Genomic DNA, 17563 nt, shown 5'->3' with positions numbered 1-17563 from the left:
CATATGTACTTCCCAAAAGTAGTGAACCTCTGCTCACACTACCTCTGCTGAGAAATGATGTGATGGTTTTCATGCTCATTTCTCTTCACAGGTAGAGAAACAGGGAGTTGTAAACATCAGGTAATTTAGGGAACTCAATCTGAGTCATTATTTTTCAGATATTTTTCAGATATTATTTTTCTGTTTTATGTAGCCTGTAACATACAAAGTTCCTCTCTTCCTTTATTTGCAGCTATGAGAAATCTGGAGCACACTAAACTAAGGAATATTCAATATTCAAAAAGCTGAAATAACTTACTTTGCACCATAACATGCAGGGTTTATTTCTGTTGCCCTTTTCTAGATAGGGCACAATCCTTCTATGCCATTCACTTTAGATGGTCTCTGTCCTTTTCTCTCATGTCACTTGGCTATCTGACCAGATTTTCCCTCACTCAATCCTTTTCTAAGTCTTCACACTCCTCTGTTTTCCTTTCTTCACCTCTTCTCTTGGTCTCTGAGCTCTTAACAGGATGAGGAAGCTTAACTGCTTATATTTTTGTGCTGCAAGGTGTGCTCTTACCACTTAGTTGAATTCTCCCCCATGGTTTGGGACAGTTTTTAGTGGCAGCAGAACCAAGAATTTCCTCCAGCCAGGAGAGGTGTGGGGGTAATGTGCAAGCAGTTGCATCTCATGAGAAATGTGTGAGCAAAAGCAACTGTGGATGATTTTTAAGAACAGAACTGGTCCTTTCATTTGGCATTAGGAGCTGTAAAAACATCAGACCTCAACAGAGAAAGGCTGTGTGGTGATGTATTTATTTGACTGAGGCTGTTGGAATGGCAATCTCCAGCTGGCTTTATTGCACATCCAAATGGAGAGGGATTTTTGGCAGACACCCAGTGAGCTCCTTCTTCCCACTGTTCATGCCTAAAGCGCAGGAGGGTAATCAAGGAAAAGGCCACCAAACCTTTATAGTAGGTAAATGAAAATTATCCACCATAAAGCCCACTGACCAAAATAGCCCCAAAGGTTGGTTAGAAGCCATCTGCTTGGAAACAATGGTAATGGGCATTGAAAGAGGATTTAACTGGATAATGAGCCACATGCAGAAGTGCAGGACAATTTTAACATCTCTTTGCTGAAAAATGAATGTCCCAAAGCTTTTAAAATCTTATTCTTTTGCAATAGGGTTGGTGGGAAGTGCCAGTTCTTTTGGGTTTGAGACTGAAAGGTCTGGATCCGTTAATTCAGGGACTACTGTATAAAGAATGCCTGCATTTCCAGTGAAGTATCAGGACTGTAAAGTTAAATATTTTATTACAGTGTAAAATCTAGAAATTGGTAGTTTGAGGAACATGACTGAATCGAGCATTTTAATATAGGTGTAATGTCATAACCATTAATTTGTTAAAAGGTGATAGATCTTTGTAAGCACAGTTCTGCTGGATGTGTTGTGTAATACAGTAATTGTACATGCTTCTTTAGAATTGGGATGTGAATCATATTTACCTGTAGAATAAAATAATTTGATTAGTGAATGTATACAAATAGACCATTTTGCAAAACAGTCTATGCAACAATAAAACTTGGATTTAACCTCTTTGTTGCAGAAGGTACATTCTAGTTTGTCGGTGCATATCAGACAGTAAATCAATCTTCAGCAAAGATCTGCTTCGGGTTTTTATTCCTTAGCAAATTCCTGCAGTCACAGGGATATTTAACACCAGGATGGGCAGAGTCACCTGGCAGGGCTTCTGCCACCTTTCTATGTAGCCCTTTGTGAGCCTCATGACAAGCTTTGTGTTCATGTGTGTGTGTGTCTGTGGAAAGAAGGGAAAAGAATTCTTGAGAGTGTGTGTGGTAAAATTCTCAAAACACTGTACAGAAAATTAGCAGCATTATTTTAATAGGGGAAAAGTTTCTGAGAATATAGCAGTATAGTGCTTGGTTTCTGGGGTGCACTTCCAAGACCTTAGATTATATCACTTAGGGTTTTAGTGCTTGTTCTTTTCCATTTCTAAATGAGGATTATTTCTAATTCACTTGTTGCTTTGCATATTAGTTATTTAACTCATTCTGATACATGGAAAATCTAAAACCTTGATTTTTATTTTCTGATTCCATAATTGCAGGAAACAAATCATACTGGGCATTTAAAAAGTAAGACACTATTTAAAATAAGTTTAAAGTAAAATTTCTGACCTTGAGTATCATAAAAATACCTGGTGACCTTACAGGATGATACTGTGGAGATGAGATGTAAAATTCATGGCTTTGGGAAGGATGGGAGGTAATTGACAGTGAAACCCAAAGTTCTGCACTTCCCTCTGTTCTTTTCTCAGTGTTGCCTATTTTTAAAGTGATTTTTTGCAATTGACTGGTCTCCATAGTGGGAATACTGAAGAAATAACTGTGTTTGGGAGGAAGTTTAGATGATAAATTAGTTGAATGTTCATATTGTGTCTTCTAGCCCTATTCTAATCACTGCTCTAAGTGACTCTGTGTGGGGTTTTTTTATCTTAAATGAGGTAGGATTGTTTTTACTCTCTGCAGATGTGATTGGCTTTGAGAAGAGCATCTGCATTTATTTCTTGCGAATTGCTAGTCACAAATTTTATCTGCTCTTCTAGTTTTGCATATAAACAACTTTGGGTTTTCGTTCTAGAAAAACACAATAATATGAAACAACTTTTTGAACTGTATTGCACAAAGAAACAGATCTTTGTGAGGTTAAACAGGACAAGATAAATAAAATGACTTCATCATGAGGAATTTTGAGACAATCTTGTATTCACAAAAATGTGTCAGAAGCATTTTTAAGTCCTCATGTTTTAAGTGCCCTAAATGCTGAAGTACCACACACAAAAACTTTACTTTTAAAAATAGTCAGTTATTAAATTTGCCTTCACTTGAACAAATGAATAGATGCAAGACAGAAATTAGTTTCTTACTTCTAGAACTTGATTTATTTTCAGAAGATACGTGCAGTAACATTTTTCGTCTGTGTTTTCTGAGTTAGAGCTTCTCAGTGTAAGTAATATGTATGCTTTTCTCATAACTTGTTTTTCAGTGTACGAATTTACATATTTATAAACTCCTGTAGTTTCTCAACTTTTTCAATAATGGCAGAAAAAACATTGCTAGTAAGTAAATCTATATAAAGCAATATTTTACTTCTTTTGCTTTAATAAGATTGTGTACACTCTTATTGAAAATTTCTACAGGATAAGTTTAGACCTTTGAGTATCTGCCAGCACTGCAGAGCATTTCAAGGAGTAGCTCTACAAGACCTCTGCAAGAGGAACCCAAGTCTCTTCCTTGGGCTAAGTACAATCATGATTAAGCTGAAATCCTGCTTAGGTAAAGGCTGTAGCTATTTCAGCACCTTTGTTTCCTTCCAGAACTGTTTTGTGTAGCTGCAGATATTGAAGTAATCATTTTAGGAGAGGGAAAGAGGAAGTCCTTACTCTGTGGAGGACTCCTGGAGTAGCAGTGTGGCTCCAGAGAACAGAGTAAAGCTGCATGAGCTGTGAGACTGACAGGACTCACCAGCCAAGGGCTCTGTCACACATCTCCAGGGAGTGCAGAGAGACGAGTGGATGTGGATTCCTGGGATGGTGGAAGGGCATTTTAAGTTCTGAACGTGTACCATTAAAGGGAACTGGCTCTGCCTTCAACTTTTTTGAAGCTGGTACTTGTTTTCTCTTTTCCTTTCTTATAGATACCCACAATAAATATTTGATGTCAGATTGAATTAACCATGTTGTGCTGAACTGAGAAAAATGTTGTGCCATTTCATTGCAGTCTGATGGGAAAAACAAGATAAATAATGGAATAACTTAATCAAAAGCAGTTTGGGGTTCTTTAGGGTGCTGTTTGCTTGGTAGTTTGGGTTTTTTTGTTTTGTTTTGTTTTTTTTTTACTTTCTAGTTTCAGCGTTCAGCCAGAAAACCTCTTATTGACACGATTCCTCTTACGGAGTCATGAACTGATTTGTGACCCAGCTCACTTGCAAAAAATCTGTTGCAATACTGAAATCCAAGATGGTTTCAGGAGCAGTGCTCACCTATTTTTTTCAGTGCTGTGCACCAGACAGTAACAAAGCCATTTGAAAAATAAAAGGATGAAACTTGTATATTTTGTATACTGACCATAATAAAATCTGTTGCTATCAGGAAAAAGAAAGGGAAAAATAATTACTTCAATGTATGAGGATGTGCAGTCACTTCAAAAACATTCTCTGTATCTTCATTTACCATCATTAGAATGTGTTTCCAAAAGAGTGAATTTACCTTTATCAAGCTGTGAAAGGCATTTGCCTTCATGCTTTCTTATCCATGTAAACTGTTTTATTTTGTTATTTTTGATAAATGCACACGTGCATTACTCTTCATAAAGGTCTAAATGACAAAATATGGATGCAGTTTTTTGAACTAAAAATTAAATCAGCAAAATTGAAAGCTTTTTATAAAAAGATTAGGGCCAAAGGAAAAAAAAAATCAAATATTGGCATGGAACACTAAATAGGGAATAACAGTTTGTTTTATGCACTGGAGTTCAGCAGTAAGAAATGATGCATTATAGCTTTTAAATAATTTGTACAGTTTTAGACTATATTTTAAGTAAAATCAGTATCCAGAGTCACAACAAATGTAAATAGTTGTGCTTCCATTTACTTTGAGATATTTTTGTCATCTGTCAAAATGGCTATGGAAGAGGAGAGCTGGTCACAAGTAGAATGTTTTCCAGTGCAGGGCTGGATGTGTTGGAGATAATCTCCAGAGCTGTGCAGCATCTAATATGTGGCTGAAGACTGGAATTGTTTAACCTACCAGTTTACCCTAAAATCCATCACAATAAAGAAATGTGTCTGCAAGAATTGAAAACTCTTTCCTCGTATTCTGTATGCTCCGTTTGGCGTTGAGCAGCAGAAGGTGTTTGTGGTTTGCATGTCAGTCTCTCGTGGGCCTGGCAAGAAGCCACATGCAAGCTGATGCATCCTGAGCCTCAACAGAAGTGATAAACAATCAAAATAAACCAAAAAGTGCCTCTGTCTGCACAAGCAGCTTCTTCATGTAGAAGGCAAGTGATGAGTGGTGACATTTCTCCTCACTGTGTTTTTGCAGCAGTTCCATTGGTTATAACCAGGCACAAGCTGTGATAGGTATCGAGTACATTCCTTGTTTTCATGTCCTGGGGATGCCTGTGGGCAAAAGAGAATATTTTCTATTTTTGAGTTTGATTGCTCTTTTGCTGCTTTGGGAATATGAATTGCAACTGCAAAATGAGGATTGTGCTGTTAAGATGAGCAGGTATGTCTTTGAAAAAGTGCTGAAAGTTTAAAGTGAGCAGGCTGAGTTCTATGAATTAGCTGATAATTTGTTTCACTTTTGTGGATAACTGCAACCATATTCTCCTGGGTTGTTTTCATGCCTTTGTAACTAGTTTTCCTTCTTATTGTCTTCCCAGACACTTTTGTCACCTTTGCTCTCAGTCTAGGATATTTCTAACTCTATAATCCATTTAGCAAAATATCTATTTTCCCTGATAGATTTTGATCCCATTTAGAACTTACCTATCTTCTACAGACAGGAGAAATAACCTTGTTTTCTCTAACACACGTGCATATAACAAATTGTATGTTCATTTATCTTGTCCTGTAACACTTAGGTGTTCCAGTGACGTTAGAAGCAGGTTGTGCCTGCTCTGCAGTAGGTCACTTCCAGCTGCTGCTTCTGCCTCATGGAACAGTTCTATTTCATTACCAGCTTTCAGTGTTGAGACAGGGGTTTTGGTTGGTTTTGGTTATTTTTTTTAACAACTCCTTTGTTTCACAGCTAGATTTATACCTTGTGTATTTTCTGTGCCTGATATGCACGTGATTTTCACTCAGGTAAAATAAACATACTTGATTCTCCTTAGCTTGCAATTCCTCTCCTGTTGGCCCCTCTGAAACCCAAGCTTTGAAGAAATGACGTGAAGAATATGCAGAGCCAGTGGCATATGGGTCTTTTCAAAGATTGAGGCTGATGCCAGGGAGTAGCAGGTCATCTTCACTTCTTATTTTTGTTCCTTTTTTTCCCTCCCTCAGCAATGTTTGCAGTCCATTTTTCTACCGCTTTTTCTTTGTTCTATTTCCTGTAAGGCTAAACCAGCCTGTCCAATAGGTTACAGCAGAGTTTCTGTTCCCACTGCATTGCAAAGCTGCTGTGAGATGAGCTGTGAGAAGCTTCCAGCATTCCCCTGGCTGCCAGAATGAGTTAGGTAGCTCTGATACTCCAGAAATGATGACTTTCAAACCTGTGAAAGGCAATGAGGGTTCTTTTTCTGAAAATTAAAAAACTTGGCAACATAGAACCATATTTCAGACCATCCTTGTAATTTTTTCCTGCTCTTTAATTAGCTGTATTTACTAATGAACTGTGCTTTCTTTCTACTATTCTTCCTCCAACTAAATCAGCATGGTCCTTATTAGTCTTTACTTTCTTTGAAAGCAACATCTATCTTCTACATTTTGCCATTTTCCCTTTGTTGTGTCACATCTACAAGTGCATAAACTTGTCATGCTCCCTAATCAAAAGCAGAATTTAAAACCTTTTCATTTAGTGGAATATATAAATTTATTTTTCTCTCTTTTTTAAAAATTCAAAATATGTCTATTTCAGGTAATGTGGAAAAATGAAATTCAGGATTAAAAGACAGCTTTTCTGGCACAACCAATTCTTGCTTGTTTCTGATATGAATTCAAGTTAAATATTGCCCATAAAATTGCTGCTTTGTGTTTCTCTTACAGAGGCATAATAATGATGAAAAAGAGCTTTCTCTATTTCTGTATTACCACTATGGACTGTTTTGCATCTGTGTATTTATAGAGACATACATGCTGTGCAACAATTAATATTTTCATAAACATGAGGATAAAAAGAAGAGTTTGCTATTATCCTGAATCAGGGATTTTTGGATGCTTGGCAGCTTTTTTTGAAGTATCAAATGAAGAAGACAAGGACTGCTGATCCCTGGGTCAGGCTGGCTCCTGCAGGTGTCTGAATGGGAAGCTGGGGTTAGGACGTGAAATAAAGATTACATTTAGACTGATGACATGATAATTTCACTTCTTCCACCAGAGCTTGAAATTGCATCTTTTTATGTTTCTATGATCCATTATTTCTGAAAGGAACACGTCTCGGAGCATCCTGCACTGTCACAAAAATCTTGCTGGAGGTGTGAAATGAATCTGTGCACTGTCTGTGTTTGCAGACAAACTATCAAATATTTCTTCCCTTTACTAACTGTGAGCTGTAAGCATGGGAAAGAGATGTTCAGGTTTTGAAAGGAACAGCAAATGTTCTGTAATTAAGATTGCCACTATTATAATAATAAAATAGTAATAACAACAACAACAATAATAATGTAATTTTTAATCACAATTCCATATCTTGATGTGATACTGGAAAGGGAAAATTAGAAATATGCTGGAATAAAGACATTGCCTGTAAGGGATGAGGATGATAACAAGTACAGTGCTGATATAGCTAAGGGACAGAAGTGTTTTCAGAGTTGTTAGTAAGTATATGGATATATCATATACTATGGAAAGGGGGAAAATATAAATATTAAACTGACTGAAAGTGACAGTCTGAAGAAAAGAAAAATATTTTGATGACTTTAATATTGACTGCTGTTAGGAAGCCTAGAAGAAATACAAATACATATGGCTTTGTGATAGTGTGATTTATTTTGTTTCCTGTGTTATATCCTTGCATATGCAGTTCTTCCAGAAAAAAAAAAAAGTGGAAAAAAAGATCGAATACAAGTAATGATTTTTAATTTATAGAATAAATTAATTTTGTTTAGCTGTTTTCATTTAGTTGGTTTAAAAAATCTGTAATTTCAGAAAATTAGAAAATAGTTTTCTTTAATACAGCAAAATTAAGTATGACTGTAGCCAGTTTATTCTTTTATCCTTCCTTATAGTCAGTTTTAACCAGTTATTTCATGGCCTGAAAAAGGCATGAAGAAAGGAAGAACAGACAGTCCTGATTGTGGCTGGGCTGATTCCAGTGGTATCACAGGGATGGAATACATAAAAGGAGTAAGAAGAGATAAAAGTGATTGGATATGACATTTAGGAGACTAAAGAAATACTAGAATAATCATAAGCAATGTAATGGTTGCAAGAAGTGAAGTCTTTCATTAGATCAGCTTATATTGCTGGGAAAAGAAAAACATATTTTGAGACAGAAGCCTGGTTTTAGCTCTTAGTTGTGGTCCACTTACTCTCGCTGTGTCTTGACAGACTCTGCATGCCCTTCTCCCTTATTTTTTGCAGTTTCATTCAACTTTCAGTTTTGTTCAGAGGTCATCTTCAGTTTCAGCCTTAGGAAGTGTGGTGGCTGGTTGGAATAAATATCTCATTACAAGGTGAAATGGCTGCTCAATTCCTGATTTGGTAGATATTTGTTTACTTATTTTCCATCAATTTTTCATGTAATGTCTTAAAGTTCACATGAGTGGTTTGAGAAATTTCTTGTCAAATGCAGAAATTCCTTCTATCATCAGAGTGAGACAACAAGTTTTGTCTTTAGAAATTTTGTGGCTCACTAACCCTAAATAATACCAATAATGGAGTTTTAAACCTCTCCTCTCCATGTGAGGTACACTTGTATAAAATGCTGCAGAAACATTATAGCTTTAGTCTTATTTGGGCTGTGGCTCCAGAGATTTCTGTGCATAGTGTCCCACTATTTTTGTTTGTGAAAAATACAAATATGGTAGATTTTCATGTGGAATGAGGCACGTGGTACCCAGACACTTTTGCATTTGGGTTCTGCAGAAAATCCCTTTGCAGTTTGGAAGAATGCAGTACAGGCATTAGTGCAGCATACAAGGGGCTGCATGCACTTGTGGTGTGTGTGAGATGCACTTGTGATGCTCCCATTAAACATTTGCATTGCACAGCATAAGAAAGTTTCCAGTATAAATCCTTGGCAAATAACATCGGTGGATCTGTGTCCAGCTGCCCCTGCAGGGCAGTGGAGGTGACATCAGTGCTGCTGATATCCTGAACCTGTGCCCTGAGGCACCAACACCAAACAGAAGATGTGGAACACCTCATCTCATGGTCCATCGCCTCCGGTGCTTATAAGATGGAAAGCAATCTGTAGGGCATCTCTTGTGATCAGAAATCCAGACTACATAACAGAAATCAGTGTTTGTTAGCAATTGGTGTCCCAGAAAATGTAGTAACCATCAGAATCTCTTAGTTTGTGGATTATAGGGGTTATTGATAGCAAAGTGTAACATAAGATTGTTTTTAGATCTTGAACAGTTCTAAAACTGGTGTGAAAACTGTTAGTCTAAATAGTGAGTGTCAAGTTTACCTTGCTAACAGCAGAATTTATATTATGTATCTCTGTTGCACTCAGCACTGGGAAATATCGCTTCTTTTGGTTTATGTTAGGGAAATCATGCTTGCCAAAGCACAGAATTATGAATTTGAAATCAGAACATTTTCTGTTTGACTGCCATGACATCTGTTTCAGCTACTTCAGTGCACATGGCTCCAGTTTATTGCACATTCTCTGGAAACAGTTTTAAATTGCAGGGCAGGTGTGTATTTTGAGCATTTTAGGTCCTGTTGTAAGGCTTTCCCTGCACACATCTGACACTAGAAAATAGGTCATGTACAGGTGGCAATGGTACTTTGGATAAAAGATTTAGACCATTGCTTTCTGGAAGACATTTTTTGGTGATGCTTAACTAAGACCTTGTGAGAGGAGACAAACATGTAAATGAAGTCAACTTTCAGACCTCTGGGATTGTTACAGCATGAGTTACCCTTAACAGTTAATTAGCTGGGGCTGTTAATCAAGTTTAACAGTTGTTGAGTAATGAACTGAGACAGGGCATCTGCTGTGACCTGCCTCTCACTCTAATCTGGTTAGGGAACCTAATGCCAGATGGAGCCCAGAATGCTTTGTAGTGACATCCAGCATTGCACTTTCCTGATGCTTCCATCAGTGTTGTGACATCAAAGAATGGTGACTTTGCAACAGGAATACATAAGGAATCCATCCAAAATTCCCAAAGTGGAACCTATTAATTAATAGGTTCATTTTCTTTACTTTAAAAACATTTATTTTCTGAAGTTGAAGGAGCAGTTGAACTTTTGTCAATGTTTATATCGGTTTGCTTTCTAAAATGTAATGAAATCCATTTAAGAGTGCTGCTTAACTAGGATCCTATAGAGCACTGTTGTCAAAGTGGTAGGAAATTATCGTTTCAGCATGTCATTTCCAAGACCTCTTTGCAATAAGAACTTTGCAACTTCCTATTATGTATTATGTTAAGTGATTTTGCATATTTAAGTGATCCAGGCTTTGCAATCCATAGTCACTGAGTAACAGTTTCAACACTTTGACCTTTCTATAAACTCCTGCCTTGACCATTAAGCTGCCTGTTTTTCCCAGCATTCTGTCCACAAAGTGGGCAATGTCAGCTTGGAGTGTGAGGCCACGTTTGGAGCTGGCTGACATGATTGATTGTTAGAGCACCCTTGGGGCTCACTTTGGGTCAATCAGATCGTTCAGAGAAGGGAAATCCAGTGCTGCTGAGTACATTCTCTGTTGTGTCAGAATACAGTGTGATTTCCCATGTTTTCATCTTTTTTTTTTTTTTAATATCACCTAGCCTCAATTTATTTTCTGTACGCTTTACATCTCTTTCCAACTTTTATCCGAAAGGAAAAAGTAACTCAAACTTTAATTTCCTTCCTCTTACTAGATTAATCAGAGATGCTTCAAGCAGAAATGAAGGCTGAGTCATGTTGTGAATATTGCAATTCTGTGATTCTAACCAAGTCTGAGGCTTTTAGGTCTGTTTTGTCATTAAAGGCAAAAACCTGTGTAATATTCTATCTGTGTATCTGTGACCACTTTTTTTCCAGAGCTCTTTTATAATCTACTTTACTTGTGCTGGTCGTTCTGTATCTCTGTGATCAAGTTCATAGCAATGTTTCCAGCTATTCACTTTTTCAGCACAGCATGGACTTGTGTATCCCATAATTAGCATAATGCATAGAATAAGTGTGTTTATTGCAAGTGGATAATTAAAAGTTGTAACCAATGTTCCTGGCAGAAGAAACAGCAATATTTCTTCTGTTGGCAGTGTTTGACACGTGTCTTTTGATAGTTGTGAGAGATTATGGTGCTCTCATTCATATAGGACTTAAAGTCTGAGATTTTGATTATAGATCCCTGAAATGATCACAGGAATTAGAAAACCCTCTGCAATATTTCCTTTCATGAAAAGCAAAATTCAGATTCAGTGGGCTTGGCAGGCATGAGCTCAGGAGATTTAGGTTATCGCCCAGGAAGTCAGGAAAAGCTCAGTAGAATTGATATAATGTAAAGCAAAAAGTGAGGCGAGAAACAAGCCCAGAATAACATGGGAATTCAGAATGAGGGCGATGAAGATATCACAGAACTACAGAGAGAGCAGGAGGAAAATTGGATACAATCAGAAATTGTGCTAGGAAGAGAAGGAGGATCACACAGATTGTGAATTTTAGGTGAGCAGAGTGTGGAGAAGACCAGGAGAGGAATAAGGACCAAGTTGGTAACCTGGGGATGGAGAAAACATCACCAGTGTGGTAATGAAGGAGCAGAGTCAGAGCCAGGAGGCCAGAGAACCTGTGGCTTGCTGCTCCCTTCTCAGGAACAGGTGTGTATAATGTCTGATGTAATTTTTCTTCTGAAAAGTTGCCAGTATGGAGTTGTGCCTGGCTGTTTTATTAATGACATCCTTTCTATACGTTTTTTTTATTTAGGATATATAGTTTTTCCTAGTGGGAACCATTCCTCTCTATTATGTGCAATAAAAAGTATGGTAGAATTCCTTGGGAAAGCTCTTAATATACATGCAAAGTAGCCATAATCCAAAGTAGCCATATTTCAAACATGGATATTTGATATTTCTTTACCCCTATCCTCAAAAGTATGAAAAGTGATTAGACCCTATTAAAGACTTATCCAATTTAATTTTAAAAGTTCTGGTTTGTAGTGCTGTGATCCTCAAGACCCTCTGGGAAATTGCATGGAGTCTCATGACAAGAGTGGTATTAACCTGTGCCATTATTGCAAGTAACAATTTTTAGAGCTCCTGGATGTGTTTTTCCCTTTCCTTTATTCACTTTGAGACCTTGCTCATCTGTTCTGCATCACCCTGTGTAACCGTGGGGAGGATTATGGTTCTGCTTAACTGTTTGCCATCCTAAGCCATCTGGATAATGATGCCTTCCTTTGATTGTGGTAGTAAGACATCTTTAACTTTAAGAAAGAGCAAAATTAAATTTTAGTGCTTTGTCTCTCCTCTGGATAAAAAAGAAAAAAGGTGTCAAACTTGGGATTTCTCCCTTGATGTTAGTTTTGCCAACATATAGTACTGGCTCTCTAGAATCCTTTGCTGCATTCAAAATTAACCTATCTGCTCCTCTGAGCCCTTAACCTTTGCTTCAATAGATAAATCACTTCCTGGAAATGTCTGGAAACTGTTTGAATGGTTTTTCCCCTTCAGCAATGTCTTTTCTACAAATGCTTTTGTTAAGTAAAGTAGGTTTTAGTACTTCATAGGTCTGTGACTCTTTAGCAAGTTTTAAATGATTTTTAAGTGATATTTTCTTTCCCTTTTTAGGTTTTTTGCATTTCAAATTTTGTTGTTCTCAGAGTGCTTTAATAACAGGCAGTATTATGTGATTTTTGTCTTTCTGTGACTGCATAGTGAAATTGCTTTTGTAAGTAGTCAGAGTATTCTGTTCATCTTATTTTATACATGAAGACAAATGGTCTATTTAAAGTTAGATGGTCCTGTGTGTTACATCACTGGAAGTCATGTAGGCTCCAGAAAATATTTTTTTTGTCAAGTCCTTGCTGCTGATTAACTTGCAGATAGAATTTTTAATGCTGTATTTTTTATTCATAAAGAAGAAGGCAGCTATAGCTGTGGTGTATCACCTTCAAATACTTTTTAGTGGTAAAGACAGAGCTTTTCAGACTTCTGCAAGTTTCTCCAGGAGGACTTGGACTTTATTAATTTGACTTTGATCTTTCTGAGAAGCTTGTAATGGACACGGTAGAAATGCTATGGATGTGTGGCAGCAGATTGTCATTCTCTGATCCCAAAATGCACACTGCAGTGTACATAAGGCTGATGTCTTGGTCTATCAGTGTCAGGAGTACAAAATGAAGTTCTTTTGTGTTTTTCCTGGATTTCTGCAACGTGCATTTTTGATTATGCCGGTTCTACCAGGGAATCAGAACAATCACAAGAAACTCCATGTCAAAAATGCTTCCATATAAACTTTCCAAGACTTTTCATATAATCTTAGTAGTCTTCCACTATTTCCACTGTGTTTTGGAGGTGCAGAGCTGTCCAGTATTATTAATGAATCAAAGGAGCAAAGTATAAACTAGTATTAGGATAAATTAAAAGTAAAGTGTATTTATGTAGAAGTATAAATTGACAGTTGTTTTATTCAACAGTTGCAACACTATATAACCATGAAGTTTGTCTGTATGAATTGATGTCTCTATCTATATAGAGGTATATATATCTATATCTATATATCTATCTATATATATAGTTGATGTCTGCACACACACACACACACACACATCTATATATATATATAGGTGCAGAGATCAGCTGTCCAAAAATCACTTTTTTCTTTCCTACCAGTATCTGTTACTGAAAATAATAAATTTTAGTTTCAAAACTTGGTTTGTTTGAATCACCTGCCTGTGAAGATTCAATTTTTTTTTCTAAAGGTAACAGTTTCTATGCAAGCTGAGACCCAGTCACTCCACCAATTATGGCAGGAGCGTGTGCTGATTTGTATGGCCCAATCTAAAACTTCTGCATTGCCTTGATTGCATTGATATCTGACAGACAACTGGAAGCAGTGAAACCCCAGGCTTAGTTACCAACAAGTGCTCTGGCTTTTGGTGTACAGGAGAAAAGTGCAATGGCTGCATCTTGGTTAGGATGCTGCTTCTGAGACTCTGGAAAGGAATTCTCTTCAATTAAACCAGGGCTGAGAAAAAGGCTTTTATTTTCTGTCTGTATATTGGTGTGCATCTGACAGGTGTCAGCTTCAAAGCCAAGATGAAGACATAAAAGTATATTTTGGAAAGTGTTTTGGGAGAGCAATTCTTGAAATAAATATTGGGTAGGAAAAATAGTTGTGGTGCTTCAGCCAGAAATCAGATGAGATTTCATAGAGCTTGATGGGGGAAAGTTGGAGGTGGCTCAGTGTGTGCCACTGTGCCCATTTCAAAGTCCCTGTATTTGGCAGAGAGGCACAGGATGCTGGCTGCTGTTGCAGGTATCAGGAAGCTGCCTCCACTCTTTTACTGTTTTCTACTCAATGTGTTTGTGTCACTCATGGTCTTTGGCACTGCAGTTGTTTCAGAATGGTTTTTGGGACTGCCTTGAGCTCAGTGTCTGCAGCCTCAGAAGCTCTTTCCTACAAGGCTGTGTCTGAGTGTAGCCTTTCACAGTGGTTAGCACAATGCCCACAGCAACACTGGCCCTGCACCACATTCTGCTTATTTGTACTCAAAAAATGAGCTTATAGTATTCTTACTTGCCTTCCCAGTCCACTCCCAAGCATCCACCAAATAACTTTTAAGTGATTTTCTTTTGAAGCCAAGCAGAATCATAAATATTTAAAAACAGTATGAGACCTTGTTCAGGTTATGAGAAGAGCAAGTGGAATTTGGAATGTAGGAACTGCTGTTAATGACTGCAACAGTAGCGTAGGTTTGTTTGGTTTTTTTGTACATGCCAGACTTTGTTTGTTTTAGTGAAGTGAACCATATTATATTTTCCAACAGGAAGGAAGCTTCCATGAATCTTGGTTTTTATAATTCTTATAATAGCATCAAACTGAACATTCTTACAGCAGAGACATCTGTTTTCACAGTTGCCTTCTGTAGGAAGAGACTTTGTTTTGTTTTGAAATTCATAGTTCATGTATTTTAGCAGATGATCATATTTAAGCCAGATTCTGATTGTCATCAGTACAAATTGGGAATTAACTCAGTGTATTTCACTTCATCTCTCCCAATTTATGTTAGTGTAAAGGAAAACTGAATCTAATGAATTGGCTGTTCTATTTCTGTGTTTAATTGTGCCGACAAGTATTATTTTTAGGGAAATGAGACAATGCAATTGCAAATAGCTCAGAAAGCTCCAGTATTCTGGCAGCTTATCGCATATATTTTGCTGTGCAATAGAGTGATTAGGAGACTTCATTTGGGTTTGACAAACAGCATGTGTTACTCCAGCCTTCCATACGATGCTCTGAGCATCCTGACAAATTCTTCCGATCTAAAAAGATTTTTTAAAATTTATTAGAATATTTTGTATTTGTTCTCTCGGATGCTCCATTTCATATAGATGTTATAAAACCTTTATATTTTGGTATTAGGTTGAAAAAGCTCACTTTTCAGCATGTTGCAGCTACTGCAGTCTATTTTCTAAAACACATGGAGATCAGTTGTGCTCCAAAGCAGCACTGCGTGAACTCTTTCAAATTATAGTCCTAAATCTGTGCAAGCAAATGTTCTGACTTTTGAACTTCTTCAAAGCAAATTTGAGAGCCATACTTGGTTTCAGTGTGTGGAAATTCAACTATAAACCCAAGTATGTTGGGCTGAAATTGATCTATTTTTCTTCCTGGTTTTATTTAGCTCTTGGAATGGAAATAGATGTCCTTAGTAAATCCTGAAGCTTTTATAGCTCTAGTTTTATCTCAGACAAATTATTGGAAAATGCATAATGCCATTGATCTGGCTAGAACTAATAGGAGTTTTAAATAGCAAAGAAAATAAGACCTTTAATGCTGGAAACCTCTTCCTCTCTTTTCTTTCTTCCTTCCTTCCCCAAAATATCAGCAAAAGGAGCTAATAAATGCAATTGATTTATTTTGAAGTGCTGTCTGTCTTTTTCACTTTTCTTCTGAATAGCAGAGTCTGTGCCAGCCCTGGCTCCAGATGTCTGTGAGACAAGCTGTAATATGTTTCAGAAATCCCTGTTTGATGGCAGTTGTCTGGGGAGAAAAATGAAATAAGCTTTGTCTTTGCTACAGTAACACTTGGCTCCTGAGAACAGCCTCAGAAGGAGAGAGGGCATTTCTGATCTTGGATTAAAACCCCTCTGTTTGCAGTTGTTTTGGTGTACTTGTAGTAAGCACAAGCAGTGGTGGTGTTTTTCTGCAGCACATGCAGATTAACATCCTGTAGTTGTACCTGCAATTGCTGGGGAATATCGCAGAATGCTGTGAGCCATTCTGGAGTCTGTGGCTTGAAGAACTTTGTCCCAAACGTGTTATGTAAGAGCTGTGATGTTTTGCTCATGCAGAGCAAATATTTTAAGCATGAACTATTTACTCTGTGGGCCTCATATTCCTGAGAACTTGGAATACTGCACCCATCTTTCCTGGAGGTAGCATCAAATATTTCATTAGAGCAGAAAAGGCCAGAAGTCAAGGTGCTTCCATGCTCGTGTTTGCTTTTCAGTTCATGTAACCCTTGGCTGGAACCACAGGAATTTATTTGCCATCTGAACTGGTCAGTTCGAACTGTGCATGTACTCTGGTGAGGAAATTCAAGACATGTAATTTCCATGTTGAGAAATTTGGGCAGCATGACCTGTGTGCTTCTCTTGCTGGCAACATCCTTCAAAGAATCTAAAATGGAAAGAAAATGCAAGGAATTCCACCTGTGCCAAATTTTTAAAGAAAGGGCAATCACACCAGGAATTATCTAACTTCACCAATCTTGACTTTACAAAAGGATAATTTATTATTAATGTTTTTTAAGGTTAAACTTGTTCATGTGTGTCAGATATAATCTAACTAATTCCATGTTCTTGGCATATGTGCCACATTTAATTGCAGTAATTGGAATGGATTTCAGGAAACCATATTCCCAGTGTCAAGTGGGTTACATTTTCTTGTTTGTTAAAAATGAAAAATTCTGGGAGTTGGATCTTGGCTCTATGAGAATCAGCTATACTTCCCCTGAAGTGTGAGTTTCTTCCCAAGTTGGCTCATTTTATTTGTCCTTTGTTCAATTTTCAGTGGAAACATAGTCAGCTGTAGCCAGAAAAATGAAGCTAAAAGTTCCTTAGGAGATCTTATGCATATTTGATAAGATTTTGGAAGGTATATCTGTGTGGATTTGCTTTGGTGAAGAGCAGTTACTGAGTTCTGCGTCTCCAAACAGATTGGAAAAATAAGATACAAGTTTTGGTAGACTTGCTTTCCTAGAAGGTGAAGAGCTTGCTCACTGAATGTGGCTTTTCTGATTGGTGTTTTTTGTCTGTGTATTAAGTGAAGAAATGCATCATCTTTGTGGATAGAATGCCTAGATAACAATTAGACAGGGATAGGAACATAATCGTGCTCTACTCCTAAGTTGTGTCATAGGAATAGTACAAGAAAATTAAGTCTTATGTTTGCTACTAGTGTTACTTACTACCCTATTTACCTATTGTATTTAAAATTGTATTTAATTGTAT

At 37.2% G+C, this 17563-nt stretch overlaps 1 protein-coding gene across 6 annotated transcripts in view; it reads left to right on the top strand.

The window, feature by feature from the left end:
- Positions 1-17563, top strand: part of FHIT (fragile histidine triad diadenosine triphosphatase) — a 540874-nt gene that overhangs the window by 182965 nt on the left and 340346 nt on the right. The window lies entirely within an intron of this gene.

Source organism: Poecile atricapillus, chromosome 9 (assembly GCF_030490865.1).
Source record: "Poecile atricapillus isolate bPoeAtr1 chromosome 9, bPoeAtr1.hap1, whole genome shotgun sequence".
In the NCBI taxonomy this organism is placed as follows: domain Eukaryota; kingdom Metazoa; phylum Chordata; class Aves; order Passeriformes; family Paridae; genus Poecile; species Poecile atricapillus.
The sequence above is the reverse complement of the archived record's forward strand: the minus strand, read 5'-3'. Positions and strand labels throughout refer to the sequence as shown.